Here is a 14,957-nt window from a genome sequence, read left to right on the forward strand (position 1 = left end):
CGGAGCGCTCACGGCGTCTTTCTCCCTGCAGCTCCCCGGTCAGTCCCGCTGACCGGGAGCGCTGCACTGTCATGGCCGTTGGGGATGCGATTCGCACAGCGGGACGCGCCCGCTCGCGAATCGCATCCCAGGTCACTTACCCGTTCCCGTCCCCTGCTGTCATGTGCTGGCGCGCGCGGCTCCGCTCTCTAGGGCGCGCGCGCGCCAGCTCCCTGAGACTTAAAGGGCCAGTGCACCAATGATTGGTGCCTGGCCCAATTAGCTTAATTGGCTTCCACCTGGTCCCTGACTATATCTGACCTCCTCCCATGCACTCCCTTGCCGGATCTTGTTGCCCTTGTGCCTAGTGAAAGCGTTTTGTGTGTCTAAAGCCTGTGTACCAGAACTTTTGCTATCACCCTGACTACGAACCTTGCCGCCTGCCCCCGACCTTCTGCTACGTCCGACCTTGCTTCTGTCTACTCCCTTGTACCTCGCCTATCATCAGCAGTCAGAGAGGTGAGCCGTTGCTAGTGGATACGACCTGGTCACTACCGCCGCAGCAAGACCATCCCGCTTTGCGGCGGGCTCTGGTGAAAACCAGTAGTGACTTAGAACCGGTCCACTAGCGCGGTCCTCGCCAATCCCTCTCTGGCACAGAGGATCCACTACCTGCCAGCCGGCATCGTGACAAGGTAGAACTTTCTACAACTACACAAAAACCCTTTAATCCACCAGGTGCTCAGAGTCCAGGCTAAAGAATATACAGAAGTGATCATAAAGGGGTCTTCCCACAATAGCGCCTTCTACAGGCTTTTTAGATTTGTCAGAAGGTCAGAAGTTGTGTTGCATTGGAAAAGAACACCATGAATCCCTTATTCTTGACATAATTGGTGCCCCCCTGGGAAGAGTAGGTTTTAGGGGTGGGAAACTGGCAAAGATAATTTCTTCTAAAAAAAAAACATCACCATCACTGTCCTCAGGTTTGCCCTATTTCATAGACTAGCAGTGTTGCCCAGTCTTCCAACTTAAACCTTGTTGGAGAGAAAAATCAACAATGACGATCTCGACCTCGTATCTTCGTCCTCTTATCCCGTCCTCATATCCTGTCCCCCAGTCCCATCCTTATATCCCCTCCTTATATCCCAACCTCATATCCCAACCTCATATCCTATCCACATATCCCAACCTCATATCCTATCCACATATCCTGACCTCATATCCTGACCTTATATCCCATTCATATATCCTGACCTCATATCCTGACCTTATATCCCATCCATATATCCTGACCTCATATCCTGACCTTATATCCCATCCATATATCCTGACCTCATATCCTGACCTTATATCCCATCCATATATCCTGACCTCATATCCTGACCTTATATCCCATCCATATATCCTGACCTCATATCCTGACCTTATATACCGTCCTCATATCCCCTCCTTATATACCGTCCTCATATCCCCTCCTTATATCCCAACCTCATATCCCAACCTCATATCCTATCCACATATCCCAACCTCATATCCTATCCACATATCCTGACCTCATATCCTGACCTTATATCCCATTCATATATCCTGACCTCATATCCTGACCTTATATCCCATCCATATAGCCTGACCTCATATCCTGACCTTATATCCCAACCTCATATCCCAACCTCATATCCTATCCACATATCCCAACCTCATATCCTGACCTCATATCCTGACCTTATATACCGTCCTCATATCCCCTCCTTATATCCCAACCTCATATCCCATCTGCATATCCTGACCTTATATACCGTCCTCATATCCCCTCCTTATATCCCAACCTCATATCCCATCCTCATTTCCTGAGCATATATCCAATCCTCATGATGAGATCAGGGGAAAGTAGGATCAGACACACTGAAGGATCAGCCATGTTAAATTACAACTGCCCGATTATACTGTACTCGTGGAGATAGGAGGTGTCTGGCATCGGCTTAAAACAAGTTGTTTTTGCACTAGGGTAAGAAGCGTCTATCTGGGTTCATGTCACGGCCTTTGAAACCTGAAACCCTTATATTATAAGAGCTGAGAACGTTCCAGTCTGGGGAGCGACTTCTCTTCTGTAACCTTGTAGAACTGGCTGTATAAGGGTCTATTCACACTGCAGAACTTCCACACGGAATATAGATACCGTGAGCAGCGGCCGCTGCCGAAATCAGTTAGCGCTATAACTGTGCGGATATGCACCGTCCCTATTGACAGCAATGCAGTCTACGCCGAATTTTGCCAAAAGAATGAATGTATTAGGAATTTCCTGCAGATCCAGAATTTCCGTGGCAGAATCTATCCGGGAGATGTAAATTGATTATACAGGGTACAGGGGTTGTATATAGATTATACAGGGTACAGGGGGTTGTATATAGATTACACAGGGTACAGGGGGTTGTATATAGATTGTACAGGGTACAGGGTGTTGTATATAGATTGTACAGGGTACAGGGGTTGTATATAGATTATACAGGGTACAGGGGGTTGTATATAGATTACACAGGGTACAGGGGGTTGTATATAGATTGTACAGGGTACAGGGGTTGTATATAGATTATACAGGGTACAGGGGGTTGTATATAGATTGTACAAAGTACAGCGGGTTGTATATAGATTATACAGGGTACAGGGGGTTGTATATAGATTATACAGGGTGGTTTATATAGATTATAAAGGAAACGGGGTTGTATATATATTATACAGGGAACAGGGGTTGCATATAGATTATACAGGGCACAGGGGGTTGAATATAGATTATACAGGGTACAGGGGGTTGTATACAGTTTATACAGAATACAAGGGTTGTATATAGATTGTACAGGGTACAGGGGGTTGTATATAGATTATACAGGGTGGTTTATATAGATTATAAAGGAAACAGGGTTGTATATAGTGTTGCTCGCGAATATTCGCAATTCGAATATTATTCGCGAATATCGCATATTTGCGAATTCGCGAATTTCGCGAATATAGCGCTATATATTCGTAATTACGAATATTCGTTTTTTTTTTTTTTTCGTCACAGTACACATCACAGTGATCATCCCTCTCTGCTTCCAGCTTGTGTGGTGTATAGAAGGCTGTAATACTACTGTGTGAGACTGGCGTGCGAAAATTCGCATATGCAAAAATTCGTGTATGCTAGTTTTCGCTTATGCGAATTTTCGCTCATTTTTTTAATTTCTGTATATGCAAAATTTTCGCACACGCGAATATTCGCATATACAGAAATTAAAACGAGAATATTACGAATATGCGAATATTCGCGAATATGACGAATATTCGTCCATATATTCGCGAATATTCGCAAATTCGAATATGGCCTATGCCGCTCAACACTAGTTGTATATATATTATACAGGGAACAGGGGTTGTATATAGATTATACATGGGGTTGTATATAGATTATATGTGGTGTCCCAGTATGGGAGTGCGCCCTGTCAGGTAAACATTACTTCAGCTGCCTGCACTAGACCCTGTTGCTCAGGTGATGCTTTAATATTTGTTATGGACTTTGCCTGTTCTTTATATTGTTTTTCACTGCACCTTTAAGCAATGTACAGGATATCTGTAAGGAGGTATGATGCAGAGTACCCATGTGACCTGGTTGCCCAATAGGAGGTCCCCTAGTTAGGCCATATATAATGTAGGGGGGAGGAGTTATCCAGTCTTGAGTGTGTAGAGTCAGTGGAAAGTTCAGTGTGTGTTCAGAGCAGAGCTCAGTGAGAGCTGCAGTGGGGAGAAGAGACAGCAGGAGTGTGAGGTGATCTAAGGGAAGCCTAAAGTAAATCTTCAAGCAAGTGACCACGCCATTCTGCAAGTGTTCAACGCCCTGGAGGAGTTGGAAACTTCTACTTGCAAGCATAATACCAGGTGAGTCGGTGGGCCACACAGAGATAGTTCAAACCCTGGCGGCGTAGCATTAATTGGACGGTATCAGAACCCTAGTCAGTGTGGAAGGCCTCAGAATTAGGTCTAAAGTCCCAAGTAAAATACTACAAGTCACAGCATGTCTACAGGGCTCCCAATGGTTACTCTGCATCTCCTCTACTCTAATCCGCTCTGTAAGGATTGTAACATCTACTCCTGCCTCAGGAAAGACAGTAATGCATAACCTGGCATCAGTGTATTTATAATACCGCGGCTGGCCCAGAAGAAGCTGTCCTATCCTCGGACTGTGTAGGTTAACGGTGCCCTGGCGTCACAAAGTGATACATCTCCCCACGTATCATGCCACAGCCTGTCTAACTCCCCATGGCTGCCACATATGCAGGGTACAGGGGGTTGCATCTAGATTATACATGATTTATATATATAGATTATACAGGATACTGGGGTTGTTTAGGAATTATAGAGGACACGGTGGGGGGGGTTGTATATAGATTATACAAAGTACAGGGGATGTCTATAAATTATACAGGGTACATGGTGGTGTAACTAGATTAGACAGGGTACAGGGATTGTATATAGATTATAAAGGGGACAGAGTGGGTGTATATAGATTATACAGGGTACAGGGAGGGTGTATATATATATGTTAAGGGTACATGGGATGTATATGGATTATACAAGGTACAGGGTGGATGTATATAGATTATACAGGGTACAGGGATGTATATAGACTATGCAGGGTACAGTGTGTATGTATTGAGATTATACAGGGTAGAGGGGGATGTATATAGATTATATAGAGTACAGGGGGATATAGATTATACAGGGTACAGTGTGATGCATATGGATTGGACAGGGGGTTGATATTGATTATACAGGGTACAGGGAGTTTTATATAGATTATACAGAGTACAGGGGGTTGTATTTAGATTATACAGGGTACAGGGTGGGTGTATGTATATTATACAGGGTACAGGGATGTATATTGATTGTACAGGGTACAATTGGTGTACGTAGATGATACAGAGTACAGGAGGTTTTATATAGATTATACAGCGTAAGAGGTGTATACAGATTATACAAGGTACAGAAGTGTATATAGATTATACAGGGTACAGGGAGTTGTATATAGATTATACCGAGTACAGGGGTTGTATATGGATTATACAGGGCACAGGGGGTTGTATAAAGATTATACAGGGTACAGGGGCTGTATATAGAAAATACAGGGAACAGGAGTTGTATATGGATTATACAGGGTTCAGGATGGGTGTATATTAATTAAACAGAGTACAGGGGGTTGTGTACCAATATATATATATATATATATATATATATATATATATATATATATATATATATTATACAGGGCACAGAGGGTTGTATATATATTATACAGGGTACAGGGTGGGTGTAATGAACCCTTGGTGTTTCTGCTTCTAGGAAAGTTGGGTGACTTTAAAGTTACTGTTAAAACTTCATCCAGCTTTCCGTGTTCCTACATGGTAAATCTGTCTGGTTATACAGCAGGGATCAGGATATCACTGGATAAGGCTGGAGTCCAGCGGCTGAAATACGGTCACATTGTAATGTCCTTATTATGGTCATAAGATCTCCCCCACCAATTCTCTGCAATTCTAATGACCCATTGAACTCCATGTTGACCTAAGGTAGATTCAGCAGAACCGCGGGGGTCCAGGTGTTGCAGAATTAACATATGTTCATGTATCACAGCTGTCTGAACAGGGACTACAGTGACAAGTTTGTCCTTGAAAGACAGTGATCTCTAAACTGTGACCCTCCAGCTACTGCAAACCTACAACTCCCTGAATGCTGGTAGTTGTAGTTTTGCAACAGCTGCAGACACACTAGTTGGAAACACTGGGCTAGACAGCTACAGGTTGGAGATCACTGATCTAAGATATTAGCAAATCTTATAGAAACAGCAATATTGTCATGGGGCTGTACGGACATGCTGGGACTTGTAGTTCTGCAACAGTGGGAGGCATCCTGGTTGGGAAGCATTGTAAAACTACAACTCCCAGCATACCCGGACAGCTGCAGAAAATCAGTATGGCAACTATTGACTTGACTACAATTCTGGTCATACTGAGAGTTAAAGTTTTTGCAATAGCTGGAGGTCCACTGTCTGGAGACCACTTCTATAGAAGCTGCAATAGTCGTTGTGCTGATTGTCACCCAGCTTTCTCAGCTTCCTGCTCTAGGATATCAGCAAATCGTATAGAAATTGCAATAGTCTGTTGTCTAGGCATGCTGGGAGTTATAGTTTTCCAAAAGCTGGAGAGCCACATGATAAGGATCAGTACTGTAAGACAGTGGTCCCCAAATGGTGTGTCTCCAGCTGTTGCAAAACTACAACTCTCTGCATGTTCGGGCAGCTGACAATCAGTATGGCGACTATTGGAGTGACTACAATTCTGTGCATGCTGGGAGTTATAGTTTTGCAACAGCTGGAGGTCCACCATTTGGAGAAAACAGCTATAGCGGCTGCAATAGTCATCATGCTGATTGTCACCCAGCTTTCCCAGCTTCCTGATCTAAGATATCAGCAAATCTTGTAGAAATTGCAATAGTCAGTAAACTGATTGTCCTTCTGCTGTCTGGACATGCTGGGAGTTGTAGTTTTCCAAAAAGCTGCAGAACCACAGGATGAGGATCAATACCTTAAGACAGTGGTCTCCAAGTGGTCCTTCTCTAGTTTTTGCAAAACTACAACTCTCAGCATGCCCGGACAGCCATTGGCTTTCCAGGCATGCTGGGAGTTGTAGTTTTGCAACAGCTAGAGTTCCACAGTTTGGAGACCACTGGTCTATATAAATATAATATATATATACAAAAATATATATACAAAAATATGAATAAGTAAAAATATAAAATATAAATAAATAAATGTATAAATAGATAAATATATAAATATATATAAATAATCTCCGAGAACATCCAACCAATAAATGGAGAGGGAAAAAAACGGGAAAAAAAAAAAAAAAGAAATTGAGATTGACCAGAGATTCCAATCTAAATACTAAAAGCTAAATATTTTTGACTAATCGCGCTTCAGGACAATACCGGCAGGATGTAGTTTTTTGGAAGAATTATGATGCTGGTATTTGGGGTTTTTGTTGAAGGTCTATGAACCGGGGCATTGTTTATTTCCTGGCCAGGGCTGGTTTTGATCCTGAATGCTTTTAATCTTTGGGGAATGTGTGTGCTGTGAGGGACTGTTGGCCTTGTCATTACAGGGGAGGAAGAAGGGCTGTTTGGGAGGAGGAGGCTTGAGGTTCAGTCACAAGAAGAGGAGGAGTTTTGCTACACTGTAACTGAATCCCAATGTGTGCACTTTTTTTTTCTCCAGCCTGTTGCTCCATCTCCCTTCTTCTTCTCCCCCAACCATTTCCGCCTTTAGCAATCCCAGTGACTCTTTGCAACAAATGACTGGTTAAATCCCAGTACAATTCCCCAAGTTTGCCTTTATTCCCTATAAAAAAAAAAAAAAAAATCACAGAATTCTCTTCCTTTCTCTTGGGATCTGCCGCCTCCCCAGGACTCTTGGAATTACACATTCAGCTCCAGAGGTGAGTGGTTACTCTTTTTTTTTTTACCTTCCCCATGCAAATTCCTTTCACTAGGAGATGTAGCAGAGCTGAGTGTGTCACCTGGCTTCACTGGGTTGGTAACTTTTCTTTTTTCCACTATGTAAAATAGATGAGTTAAGGGGGACCTCCTGGGTTGTGAGTAGTGACACATTGGAGGTAACATCTGACAATCTCAGTGCTACTTTGTTGCAGGATGTTGAAAGCTGCATTGTTATTAGTCTGTTATGTCAATCTTTAATCTTGATACAGTTTGTGTCTAATTGTGATACAATGTTGAATTCGTGTTAGATTTTAAATTCTTAGGGGGACAGGACCCCAGTAAGAAGGTGGAGATTGTCTGAGGGTACTGAAGTATGGGTAGTCTTAGAGATGTAAGCTCTTAGGGTACAGGAGATGTTCATGTCGCCCACTAGATTCTAAGCTCTTAGGGTACAGGATCTCTTGTAATAGCTGGAGTAGAGTTAGTTCACTAGATTGTAAGCTCTTAGGTACAGGATTTGTTTACATTGCCCACTAGATTGTAAGCTCTTAGGGTTCGGAATCACTTCTCATAGCTGGTATGGCGTTAGTCTACTAGATTGTAATCTCTTAGGGTACATGAGCTGTTCATGTTGCCCACTAGATTGTAATCTCTTAGGGTACAGGATCTCTTGTAATAACTGGAGTAGAGTTAGTTCACTAGATTGTAAATTCTTAGGTACAGGAGCTGTTCATGATGGCCATTAGATTGTAAGCTCTTAGGGTACAGGATTTGTTTACATTGCCCATTAGATTGTAAGCTCTTAGGGTTCGGGATCACTTCTCATAGCTGGGATGGAGTTAGTCTACTAGATTGTAAGCTCTTAGGTACAGGATCCATTCAAGATGGTCACTAGATTGTAAGCTCTTATGGTGCACAATCTTTTCTTTTCTCATAGCCGGAGTGGAATTTGTCCATTAGATTGCAAGCTCTTAGGGTACAGAATCTCTTTTCATAGCTGAAATGGAGTTTGTCCTCTAGATTGTAAGCTCTTAGGACACAGGATCGCTTCATTTTGTCCACTAGATTGTAAGCTGTCAGGATACAAGATATCTCATAGATGGACTGGAGTTTGTCCAGTAGATTGTAAGCTCTTGGGGTACAGGATCTGTTTATGTTTTCTACTAGATGGTGAGGACTGGAGTTGGTCCACTAGATTGCAAGCTCTTGAGGTACATGATCTCAGCACATAGCTGAAGTGTGTTTGACCATTAGATTGTAAGCTCTTAGGGTTCGGGATCTGTTTATGGTGTCCACTACACTGTAAGCTCTTAGGGTTCAGGGTCTCTTTTCATAGCTGTAGGGAAGTTTGTATGTTAGAGTGTAAGCTCTTGGGGGACATGATCTCTGCACATAGCTGAAGTGGAGTTTGTCCACTAGATTGTAAGCTCTTGGGGGACATGATCTCTGCACATAGCTGAAGTGGAGTTTGTCCACTAGATTGTAAGCTCTTAAGGTGTAGGATCTCTTCTGACAGTGTGAGTTGAGTTTGTCCATTAGATTGTAAGCTCTTAGGGTACAGGATCTCTTCTTGTTGTCCATTAGATTGTAAGCTCTTAGAGTACAAGATATCTGCTCATAGATGGGCTGGATTTTGTCCAGTAGATTGTAAGCTCTCAGGGTACAGCTGGAGTAGAGTTTGTCCATTAGATTGCAAGCTCTTGGGGTACATGCAGAAGTCAAGTCCTGGGAAACAAGTGTGGGAACTCACCCAAGATTTCCACTCAAGAGCTGGTCCTGCAGGACTCCTGCTAATAGGAATGGTAAGGCTGGGTTCCCATTACGTTTTCCCCCATACGGGAGCGCATACGGCAGGGGAGAGCTAAAACCTTGCGCTCGCGTATGCCTTTCTATGCGCTCCTGTATGTAATTCATTTCAATGAGCCGACCACAGTGAAACATTCGGTCCGGTCGGCTAATTTTTGCCCCGTATGCGCTTCTACAACCGGACCTAATACCATGGGCGACCACAGTTTTAGGTGCAGGGAAAAAGCGCATATGGCGCAAAAATGAGCCGACCGGACTGAACGTTTCACTGCGGTCGGCTCATTGAAATGAATTACATACGGGAGCGCATAGAAAGGCATACGCGAGCGCAAGGTTTTAGCTCCCCCCTGCCGTATGTGCTCCCATATGGGGGGAAAACGTAATGGGAACCCAGCCTAAGCCTGCTGTGGAAAAAGTGCAGGAACTCAGTTCCCACACGTTCCTGCAGGACTTGAGCCCTGAGTAGATGATCTATGTACTTAGCTAAAGAGGTATTTGTCCACTAGATTGTAAGCTCTTAGGGTATAGTGCCTCTTCTCATAGCTGAAGTAGAGTTTGGCTACTAGATTGCAAGCTCTTGGGATAGTGTTCTCCAAAGTATGGACTAGAATACTGTGTTAAAGGGGTACTCCGGTGGAAAACTTTTTTTTTAAATGAACTGGTGCCAAAGGTTAAAAAGATTTGTAAATTAAAACAAAGATTAACCACACCTCAAGAATACTACCCTAGGGTACACAGTGAATAATTGTTTGAGACATAAAGTTTTGAAAAAAAGTGCAGATTTTATTAAAACAATAAAAACCTAAATGGTTAAAAATATCAGAGCAATGTCAATGTTATCTTAAACTGTCATTGGGCCCTAATGACAGATTTAGAAAATATGAATATATGTATAGCAACCACCTAATATAGAATAATCTATAGATGTAAAAAACAAATGCAATTTTTCAACGATATATAATGATCCGGAGTCGACTATTAGTCCGGCACCTATGATGAATAAAAAAGGGCTGATAGTCCGGCACTTGTAATGGAAAAGGCAAAGTCACTTGATGGACTGATGTACAGGTGTATAAAAAGCTGCCCACAGTTGTTAGACAAATGCAAAGTTCAACCTCACCCTGGCTGCTGGTCCCGTACTGCGACGGGCCGATAGTTGAAATTCTTGTGTTGGCTGCAGCAATCCTGGCGTGAGAGCCTGGATGGATATGGGCTCCGGCAGGAGACTCTCTCGGGAACGGTCCGTGGTATCGGCAAATACCTGGATGTGTATCGGACCTTCGCTGGAGAGATCGTGGCTGGGTTCTGGTAGTGCAGGCAGCAGGTTGGTAATGCGCTCAGTAGGAGAGGATGTTTGATGAATGCAGCAAGTGGTGCACAAAGTTCTGGTCCGGCTTCAGTCTAGGTGGTGCGTGCAAATTGTGCTCTGTTCAGATTAGATATCAGCCTATTAGGGAGAACCTCCTTCTCCCATATACAATAGTTGAATAAGTCCTTTAAATGACTTTTTTTTATGTATCAACTGGCCCCAGAAAGTTAAACAGATTTGTAAATTACTTCTATTAAAAAATCTTAATCCTTTCAGTACTTATGAGCTGCTGAAGTTGAGTTGTTCTATTCTGTCTAAGTGCTCTCTGTTGACACGTGTCTTGGGAACCGCCCAGTTTAGAAGCAAATCCCCATAGCAAACCTCTTCTAAACTGGGCGGTTCCCGAGACACGTGTCATCAGAGAGCACTTAGACAGAAAAGAACAACCTTAACTTCAGAAGCTCATAAGTACTGAAAGGATTAAGATTTTTTAATAGAAGTAATTTACAAATCTGTTTAACTTTCTGGAGCCAGTTGATGCATAAAAAAAAAAAGTTTTTTCCTGGAATACCCCTTTAAAGGACTTATTCAACTGTTGTATATGGGAGAAGGAGGTTCTACAACCTAAAAGAGTCTCTATTACAGTAAATTCCTAAAATCCTATACCATAAGAGCTTACAATCTACTACTCTAAGGGTATGTTCACACTGAGGAATTGGAGAGGAATTTCCACGAGTAATTCTGCTCGCTTTTTCCTCTCCAATTCATTCAGCAGTGAAAATCCCCATAAAAAAGTTTTTTCCTGGATAACTCCTTTAAGCTCCTATTCTGAACAACCTCCTCCAGGTAACTGAGACATAAGTAGTGTACTGGAGTAGAGGTAGTTTATTAGATTGTAAGCTCTTATTACAGTACAGGATCCTATCTTGGTAGCCAATACTTGGGGAATGTACTGTAGTTGTAACCTTTCAGATTGTTAGCTTTAAAGGGGTACTCCACTGGAAAACATTTTTTTTGTTAAATCAACTGGTGCCAGAAAGTAAAACATATTTGTAAATGACTTCTATTTATACATCTTAATCCTTCCAGTACTTATCAGCCGCTATATGCTCCACAGGAAGTTCTTTTATTTTTAAAGAGACCACAGTGCTCTCTACTGACACCTCTGTCCATTTTAGGAACTGTCCAGAGCAGGAGAGGTTTGCTATGGGGATATGCTCCTACTCTGGACAGTTCCTAAAATGGACAGAGGTGTCAGCAGAGAGCAGCGTGGTCAGACAGAAAGGAAATTCAAAAAGAAAAGAACTTTGTGTGGAACAAATAGCAGCTGATAAGTACTGGAAGGATTATTTTTTAATAGAAGTCATTTACAAATCTGTTTAACTTTCTGGCACCAGTTGATTAAAAAAAAAAAATAATAATTTTCCAGTGGAGTACCTCTTTAAGGGTAAAGGATTCCCCATGTATACTCCACAGTTACCTGTGGCTTTAGGAGAGTAATGGGGTAAAGTTAGTCAATTAGATTGTAAGCTCTTATGGTATAGGATCCAGTCTTGGTTACTGATTCTTGAGGATTGCAAGCACTTATGGTCTAGGACAGTGGTCTCCAACCTGCGGACCTCCAGATGTTGCAAAACTACAACTCCCAGCATGCCTGGACAGCCAACGGCTGTCCGGGCATGCTGGGAGTTGTAGTTTTACAACATCTGGAGGTCCGCAGGTTGGAGACCACTGGTCTAGGATGTCTTCTTACAAGCTGAGACTGTTACGTTTAGACTGTAAGCTCTAAGGCCCCATTCACACTACGGATTTTTCATGCAGATTCTACATCAGAATTTCCGTGAAAGCTGCGTCACATTCGCATCCCATTGTTTTCAAATGAAATCCGGATTTAAAATAATGTCGTGGGAAAAAAGAAATGTCATATTATGTGTCTAAAACCGCAACCAAATCTGCGCCTTTAATTTCTGCTTAGTTTTCCGTAGTAGATTTTTCTGACTGACATTGTCACCATGTGAACAAGTCCCTATGGCGCAGTGTATTCTATCTGCTTTTGTGTCATTGCAGATAGGAGATGTTCCGGTCAATATTTGTTTTATATTGTTATTTATTTGTTGCATATTTACAGTTTCCTTTATATAAACATAGGATGTTATTGTTATTGTTTTTCTAAATGGTGAACTATTTGGATTTGATCTGCTCCAATATTGACTTTATGCTGCATATGAGGCTTTAATTGCTATACTGTATACTGTACATATCTATTTTTTTTATATACCGTATTTATTATTATTATTATTATTATTATTATTATTAATAATAATAGATTTATTTTAATGTAATATAGTCAAATTATATTATTATTATTATCATCATTATTATTATTTATTTTTGCCTGTTTTCATTGTAATATAGACAAATTATATGATTATTTTTTATTATTATTATTTATTTTGGCATGTTCTTATTGTAATATAGTCAAATTAGATTATTATATATTTTTTATTATTATTATTATTTTATTTTTGCATATTTATTTGTAATATAGTCAAATTGTATTATTATTATTATGATCAGTATTATTTCTTTTTGCATGTTTTCATTGTAATAGAGGCAAATTATATTATAATTTATTTCTTCTTATTATTATTTATTTATTTTTGCATGGTTTTATTGTAATATAGACAAATGATATGATTATTTATTATTATTATTTATTTTGGCATGTTCTTATCATAATATAGTCAAATTATATTATTATATATTTCATATTATTGTTATTTAGTTTTTGCATGTTTTTATTGTAATATAGTTCAATTATATTATTTTATACTTATTATTATTTATTTATGATTGTGTGGTGTCCCGCTACCGTATTGTATACGGTACCTTGTATGGTGGTCCCCAAAGTCAGAGTTACTACCTTCAGGTAGGGTCCCCCAGGTGGGACAGCCCCTAGTCGCCTCCTCCTTCTCTAATTTTATAATGTTTATGTGTACATATTTAATAATGTATACATTTAATATAATGCATATTAGTATACTTACCTTTGTAGAGTCGCAGGACCTTTGGTCATGTGACTATGTTAATTCCTCTATGGTATGTTGGAGGACCTTTGGAGGTCCTTGGTTCACATGATTACCTATAATCCTTTGTAAAGATGATTGACAGAAGTATTGGACCAATCAGCTTAAGGTCAGCCCCTGCCCATATAAGGGAGCTGTAGCCAATGATCGCTCTCTTGGGTTGCTGCTCTCGTGGATGCTGGACTAGCAGGAGGGATCTGCACAACTTTCAATGACAAGCTAGGCCTGAAGCCTGCTGGCCTCAGCCTGAAACTAAACCATGAGTCCTAAACTAAATCCCTGCTAAAGCTAGCATGACTGCTGGACCTCAACTAAATCCCCTAAATCCAGCGGAACAGCGCATATCAGTCTACGGACACAAAAACGCTTAAAGGGGTAGTCCAGTGGTGAAAAACGTATCCCCTATCCTAAGGATAGGGGATAAGTTTGAGATCGCAGGGGGTCCGACCGCTGGGGCCCCCTGCGATCTCTCTGTACGGGGGCCAGGCTCTCCGGCCAGATAGCGGGTGTTGACCCCCGCACGAAGCGGCGGCTGACACGCCCCCTCAATACATCGCTATGGCAGAGCCGGAGATTGCCGAAGGCAGCACTCCGGCTCTCCCATAGAGTTGTATTAAGGGGGCGTGTCGGCTGCCGCTTCGTGTGGGGGTCAACACGCCCCCTTCGCGCGGGCTGTCGGGGCCCCGTACAGGAGATCGCGGGGGGCCCCAGCGGTCGGACCCCCCGCGATCTGCAACTTATCCCCTATCCTTAGGATAGGGGATAAGTTGTTCACCACTTGTTCACTACTGTACTACTCCTTTAAGGTCCCAACCACTGTCAATCTCTAAGAGACTTTGCCTGTATAGAGACTGTTCCGGTTATGAAGCTTGCATAAAATCTTCAGAAAAAGTTCCGACTGTTTTCAGCAAACTCTCCGGTTGTGGACATTCAATTATTCTATACCTCCATATCGCTCTTGGGAAGGGTGGCAGTAGGACAAGCATAGCAGAGGAGCCTTCACCCTGGCGTCACAAATAGAAAGGGTTAATCAGACACCCTTTAATTACCGCACAGCTACACCCCATATACCCTACACCCCCAGGCTATCACACTTGCATGGTTTTATTGTAACATAAGTCAAATTTTTGACTATAGGCTGCCCATATATAGTATAACTATGCGTGTTTCTGTGTTAGGCCATATAGACTAGAATCTTTGCAATCACTGCAGTGTCCTTCGTATAATATGGTGGGAGGATATGTTTATGCTGGTAGTTG

At 41.9% G+C, this 14,957-nt stretch overlaps 1 protein-coding gene across 2 annotated transcripts in view; it reads left to right on the forward strand.

Annotated features, from left to right (window-relative positions):
• The first annotated feature begins 7,284 nt into the window (after positions 1 to 7,284).
• The window catches only part of TSPAN9 (tetraspanin 9), a 468,673-nt gene continuing 461,000 nt past the window's right edge, over positions 7,285 to 14,957 (forward strand). For both annotated transcript variants that reach the window (XM_056517265.1, XM_056517266.1), the window contains exon 1: positions 7,285 to 7,496. The gene's annotated coding sequence lies outside the window, so the exon portion shown is untranslated. The remainder of the gene's footprint in view (positions 7,497 to 14,957) is intronic.

The sequence above is a fragment of the Hyla sarda genome, chromosome 4 (genome assembly GCF_029499605.1).
Source record: "Hyla sarda isolate aHylSar1 chromosome 4, aHylSar1.hap1, whole genome shotgun sequence".
Classification (NCBI taxonomy): Eukaryota; Metazoa; Chordata; class Amphibia; order Anura; family Hylidae; genus Hyla; species Hyla sarda.